Here is a 7,235-nt window from a genome sequence, read left to right as displayed (position 1 = left end):
TTGAAATTGAATTTTATTGATTGTAATTGCTCCCACAATGAATGTAGTACCCTATAGCTCAGACTTGGCAATCAGGTCGTGTATAAGGGTGTTACAGCCCCCTGTTCCTTATATATAAGAAAAAATTATAAGAGGTATACTAAAATAGGAAGAGGGAGAAAATATTATTTAATAGAAAATTGGAGTTTTGGAAAAACTCTAGCAGGGTGGGCAACAAACATAAAGAGCCTCTCCCGTAATGGTTGCCAACTTGCCCATTGATTGGGCTCTCTAAACCTTTCATGTATTGGGTACAATTATACGTGCAACTTAATTTTAAATTAAATTATATTAATTTCATTTAATTATCCAACCCAATAACTAATTTTTTATTTCTAAAATATTAATTAATTAATTCAATTAAATTATTTGCTCAATCAAATTCTAATTTTAATTCCATCAAAGTCATGACAACATTACCGTATTAGAATTTATGAGTAAATAAATGTAATTATCTTATTCAGTATAATGATGACTAATTAATTTCATTCCTCACTTTGAACTCTATTATTTAATTACATTCAATTAAAAAATAATTTAAAGAAGTTAATTTAACTTTTGTGTTAGCCCTGATTTTTAAATGTTTTGATATAACCAAGTTGAATTATAATTTTGTGATTAATGATAAAATCCTACAAAATTATTTTCAAGTACTCTCAAACTCATAAAAAAAATGGTTCAACATGTCTTCAAATATATTTCACGAGTTTAAATGTTCAAAACACTTTGGAAAATATCCTATTAAAATCATTTTTACAAAGATTGAGAAACTTCTACAGATACAAAGGAGCTAGTGTACCGATACAACTCAACTTCTACTTAACCTAAACCAAATTCAACTTAATCTTAATACATATAATAATTAATCTAATATAATATGCCATCCTAAAATTTATTTAAATCTAAATAAACAAATATCATGACCTTAATCTAAATAAATTAACCTTCGTTATTCAAAATTTAGAACAATATGAATCAATATCATTCAAAGCATTAATCATGAGAATTAAAATAAAAGAAGAACATCTATATCACAACAAGAGAAGTAAAACGTCCTTTAAAAACCATTACCAATAATGCAAAATTATTACTAAAAATACTAAAACCAAAACAATGAAACTTGACGTTAAAGCAAATAGTGGGCAGAAATAAATTAAATCAATTAAAGTAATAGAAGCTAATGACAGTACCAAGCAACAGCAATTTAATGGTAATTTTGGTCGAAAATTAGTGGGAATTTGGAGATCAAAACAGCGGCTAAGATTGGAAACAAGACTGCGGCAATTATTTTGATACGGATGCAACAAATCGATTGACAATGATGTAGCAATCCGAAAAAAGTATACCACCTTATTGCTTTTTCATTTTTTTGTTATGGCAAACGGAGCAAACAAGAGAGTGGTCATGATAACAACAGCTTGGGCGACATCATAACAATTGATGGCAGCAGTTGTATTGGGTAAGGTCGGCGGCAGGTAGCAAGGTTTTGGAGCGGCAACGCAGCAAAAATTGGCAGCACTAATTGGATTGCAAACGGTGGTAACTCAGACGGCTCAAGTAAGGCAATTGGAAGCCAGAAAGAGAAGAAAAGAATATTGAAGGCAATTGAAGGCGGAAATTTGGGAGAATAGTGGCTTGCAGCAAGGGAAAGCATAAGATATCTATTTTCAATAATTTAATGTTATTTTAGTATTTTTATTTTAAATTTCTGTTGAATTTAATTTTTTTTCAAGATAAAAAAGGTGAAATAACATTAAATTATTAGAAATGATACTATTTTCAAGGTATCCTAATTTCATAAAATCATTTATAGAAAAAGCATATATGAAAAACAATAAAAGGGAAATTTGATAAATTTAAGGGCTTTTAATAGTTCTACTTTTAATTATTCTAGAAATATAATACCACATTATATTAATAGAAAATCCATAATCTATTTAAACATAACAACACCACCAATAATAATAATGATACAACACACGCGCCACAACATTCTAAAACAAATGAAAGAAAAGTTAATTGCAAGTTTAGTCCTCTGAATATTGAAATTTCAATTTAATCTCTAAAATAAAATCGGAATTTATTTTAATCTCAGAATTATATAGAATTCCAAATAAGTCCATGACACATAAGAAATACTAACAAAATTATATTTTAACAATTCATCCAAAAATTTTCAAAATTAATTTATTATAAATTTATTTCTTTTACCGAATTTATCTCGATTCACACAAAATCCGATGCTGAAATTTTTGAGGTGTTACATATTGTGCCATGGACTTCCACATGATTATTAACATAATTAAAATCTTAATTAAATAATTTATTCATAGTTACCTGAGCTTACTAACCTACCTTAATGGATGCTCTACAACACTTAATCATGCTTACATGAACACCAATCAAACTTGGAAATCCTTAAATCATCATTTCCTAATTTTCATACAATAAAATTCATTCAAAAATGAATATAAATTCTTTTCAAGCTCATAATATTTCTCAATAAATATCAATCTAATAGAGATGTAGGAAGCTATTCTTTTACCTTATTGAAAGCTTCGTCTCACTGGTCATAGCTTTCCCTCACTATAACCCATGAAACCCTAACTGAAATTTAAGAGATTGATGGAGGAAATAAGTTCAATAGGTGGTCTTCGTTGAGATTTTACCAAAATTTTAAGGGGGATAGTTGAAATTTTGAGAGAAACTGAAGAAATAAGCAAGAAAAATGCCTTTTGCTTGTGGCTGGGGAGAAGAGAAATGAAGCTGATGGGGTTTTTTCAATTTTAAAAAGCTAAGTAATGGGCCCTAGGACTAAGCCTAACCTTTTCAAGTCTAACTTCGTCAAATTGTGGACCAGTTATTTAATTTGAGATTTCAATGATCCAAAATAATTCTGAATATAAAATATTGTATTTAAATATTATTTCCATCATGTCTCGAAAATTGATTAGATTATTCTTTTATGATAAAATTATTATTATTATTATTATTTGTATTTTTCACTGTTTTTTCTTAAAATTTGATACTTAGAACAATTTAAATTCATAACTCATAATAAATCTTTAATAAAATACCTTGGGTAGTGAGAATTACAACTTTTCTCGAAAATAAAAAAATTATAATTTAATCACTATAATTTTTTAAATTTTTTATTCTAGTCTCAAAAGTGATTTTCATATCACCAAATAATGTTCTAACCTATTTGATGACAATTAATCCATAATAATTCACATTTTCCATTTTTGAACAATTTTGCACAATTTTGCACACTAATCCTCACACTTTTCAAAATTTATGATTTGATTTTTTTTATCATATTTTCACCTTTACAATTCTTTTCACATAATTCCAACTCCAAAGTCAAATTCCTTTCATAAAATTTCTTATTAGTTCCATTCAATAATTTTTTTTCATAATTTTCTCAATATTTAAACCTAAAATTATGTTACGTGTCATATCAACATTTTCAGAGCCTTACATTTTTTTCTTGTCTTTGCATGTCACTTGGAAAACTTAATTATACTTTTACGACACGTTTGGTTCACAAAATGAAATAAGGCTATAATAGAATAACTATTTTGTGGGAATAGAATAGAGCCATAATGGAATTGAATAAACATAACAGTGTTTGATTAGTTGGAATGAAATTGATGAGTATTGTAATAGTATTCACGTATTTTGTTAAGAGAAATAAATATGAAATAACAAAAAAGAAAATACTCAAATAACGAATATGCCCTTTAATAAATTAAATTATATGTTTTTATTTTTAGAAAAATATTAAAAAACCAAAAGCTTTAATTATGTTATGAAAAGGTAAATCATAAAAAAAATTCAAATGACTAATATACCGTTAAAATTTTTTTAAAAAAATGCAAAAAAAAAATATAAAACCAATACACCTTATTGTATACTATTATTTTTATATTTGCACATCACTTTTATGTTTTATAAATTGAAGATCAATTATACCACTTAAATATGTTGAAACATGGAACAATTTCAGATTACAACCATAATCTGGGTAACATTTGACACATGTCAAGCACCATTTTACCAGCAACCATATGGCAAATTAATGAATATTCAAATTACATATGGCAAATTACATATAGCAGTAGGTAAAGCACTCTAGCTAAGCTCTCAAAGAGCCAACATCACACTCACATCTCCTAAGCTCATGAGCTAATTATTATAGAATTGAACTTGGCTGTACAAATATCCACTAATACAATACTAAATAACCCCATTCTCACCGTGAGGCTTTCCCTTATCTTCTTTCTTCGCAACAAGAACCTCACCGTAGAGAGGCAACACAATCCCTATGTATTTAGCTACAACAAAAACAAAAATTGCATCTCGTGCGTTCCTTGCAATCGTACCGATATCACCTATACCCTACAGCCAATCAAATGAAGCATCTACATTCAAGTTAACATAACCCAAAGGGTGACAAGTCAAAACTAGTTGTTGGGGATGAAGAGATAAAAATCTAATCACCAAAGATGCAACTCGGGCCAGCTCCATACTTCGTAATCTGTGCTTAAACTCTAATATTATCACATCTCAAAAATATTAGAAGAAATTGGATTAGTGAAATTTAGAGAGGTCACATTTTAATTTTTGAGTTAAGATTGTGAAATTATATTAAGTGAGTTAATTTGGTTTAGTGGAAAGGTGTTGTGTTTGTGGGTATGTGGATTTTGATTCAAATCTTTCCTTTAAATTTTTGTTATTTTTGTCTTAACCCCTACACTTAAGCTTCTAGCATAAATAATATTTTCATTCAACTGATATCAAGAATAATTTTTTTGGTTCAATGGTAAGGCTTTAACTTATCCTTTGGTCTTTTATTCAAATCCTTGTGTATGCAAAGTGATTTTTTTTTGAACTTTGAGGAAATTTGATAGATGGTTAGTAGTGGGATGTGGGTAATTTTGAAATTATCCCAAAAAATTCTTTCTCACTTTCCACTTCCCACGTTCCTCTCTTCCACTCCCCGCTTTTGTTTACTCTCTCTTTACTTTCTTTTGTTTCTTCCCACGTTTTGTTTTTCTTTTCTTTTGGATAATTCTTTGCTCTTCTTTTGCATGTATTTTCCCAATTTCAATCCTGTTCCACTTAAAGCTCTATATTCTTGTTTTCTCCCATTGTGATTCTTCCATTTATTCTATGTTCTTTTGTTCTCTGTTGTGGATTGTGATGGATTCAGTAAGTGTCGAAATTATTTGATGTTGGGTTAATTAGTCATAGTTTTTGCTAAAAATTTCTTGAGATTAATGTTGGTTCTATGAATTTTGTGCAATTATGAGATAAACGTGCTATGCTCCTCGTTTTCCTAGAAAATTAAGAATAACTTTGGGGCTGTTAATTTTATGGTAAGTGTAATGCCCCAAATTCTTGGATTTTTAAGTGTGTATGTTTGTTAAATAATTTGATTTGATATGGTAGTTAAGTGCCTTAGATGTTTGTTTTAGGTCTTGAGTTCGATTCCCTTGTTTTGGATTTTTCTATTAAATTTTGGCTTTATGTTAAGCCTGAGCCTTAGGGATTAAATTGTTTTTCTTTGTTGAATTATGACAAGAATGAGCCTGTTGGTTCAATAGTAAGGCTTCAGCTTACCCTTTGGTCTTGTGTTTGAATCTTGTGCTGCTCGAGATTGTGATATTTTTGTCCTATGCTTTGGTTGGTAGATGAGTTTAATTTAAACTCTGGTAATTTACCTTATAGGTTAAGATCTAGTTGAAATAAAACTATCTTTGTATGTCTTCTTATTTTTAAAATTTATCCTATAATCCCTATTTTCCCTCACCCTTTGAATCGTCCAACTATTTTTCTTATTGTCACATTTTATTCCCCTTTTTTTGGTTGCTTTGTGTTTTTCCTTCTCTTTTTTCTCTTCTTTCTTTTTCATTTTTCTTTCTTGTGCCTTGCTTCTTGTTTGATGTAATCTTGTGCTTTAGTGGAAATCGTTGTGTGGAGTCGATTGTTGGGACATAATACAATCAAAGTGTAAGTAATATCATATTAATTTTTTGGTATTTGGATTTTAAATAGTTTTTCGATTCAAGGTGGGGGGTTTTGCTAGTGTTTATTTTTGTTCTTGGTTGTGACAAACACTCTCGTGTTTCGGTTAGGCAGAGGAATCAAAAATCAATTTCCTCCAGCAGAGTAGGTCTCATTTTGACTCTGTTTTCTGAGTGGTAAGTATTCGTTTTTTATTTCGATTTGGAGGGATCTTTTGGTGGTTAATTCCTATGTTACATTGGTCAAATTGTAGGATTCGTGAGTTCTCGTTAGCATGGTTAATTGATTACTTCAACAGGTGTGTGAAAGCCACATAAAAAACTCAATTGAAACTCGATAAAATTGTGAAACATGGCTGTTTTTTGAAACTGCCTAGCGTCACATGGCCGTGTGTATAGGCCGTGTGACTGGCTGCGTGTTGCTACACAACCATATAGTAGGACATGTGGAGCACACGACTGTTTTTTTTTTTTGCAAGCCATGTTGGTAAGCCGTGTGGGTCAAACGACCATGTAAGATTTTGCAGATCGTGTGGGTAGGCCGTGTGGACTACAAGAGCACACTTTTTGGGTCGAGTGGGCCACATAGCTGTATGGGCCTTTTAGGCCAATTTTTGCTCCTGATTAAGGGCCATTTGAGGGGCTCGAAACATAGGTACGTAGGTATCATATGGGGCTGGAAAAGCATAAGTTTTAATACGTAAAAATACATGGGTAAAGCCTAGAAGGTGTGTTAAGTAGGATATGTTACAATTAGACTATACGCTATGTTTTGATCTGCATGAAAATATATGTGTATGCATGCATTACAATTTATGATATATGTATGTATGATATATGATTATGATATGCTTGTGTTTTAAGGTGGATTATGATATGATAAAGGAAGTGTTATATGGCGTCTAGATCGCAAATTTTTGTCTGGCAGCTCAACTATATATATATGAGTGGCACATCACCACATATTGGTGTGATTGAATGGATAGACTCTTGTAGTCTTACATGGTGTGATTGGCTAGTCAGAGATGGTGTGCAGCAGATGGGGTAGGACATGATATGGCATGTTGTGTTATGATTCGATATGATATGATATGTTATGATACATTATAATATGTTAAGATATGGTCTGTATGGAATCTGATATGATATGAAATATTAAAATATATG

General features: G+C 30.2%; 1 long non-coding RNA gene across 1 annotated transcript; it reads right to left on the bottom strand.

Annotated features, from left to right (window-relative positions):
• Positions 1 to 1,178: 1,178 nt before the first annotated feature.
• On the bottom strand, positions 1,179 to 2,815 carry LOC107951880 (uncharacterized). Its single transcript, XR_001698650.2, has 2 exons — positions 2,585 to 2,815; positions 1,179 to 2,472 (listed from the first exon to the last, which is right to left on the bottom strand). It is a non-coding gene; the product is annotated as an uncharacterized lncRNA (long non-coding RNA).
• Positions 2,816 to 7,235: the final 4,420 nt, after the last annotated feature.

The sequence above is a fragment of the Gossypium hirsutum genome, chromosome A02 (assembly GCF_007990345.1).
Source record: "Gossypium hirsutum isolate 1008001.06 chromosome A02, Gossypium_hirsutum_v2.1, whole genome shotgun sequence".
NCBI classification, from domain to species: domain Eukaryota; kingdom Viridiplantae; phylum Streptophyta; class Magnoliopsida; order Malvales; family Malvaceae; genus Gossypium; species Gossypium hirsutum.
The sequence above is the reverse complement of the archived record's forward strand: the minus strand, read 5'-3'. Positions and strand labels throughout refer to the sequence as shown.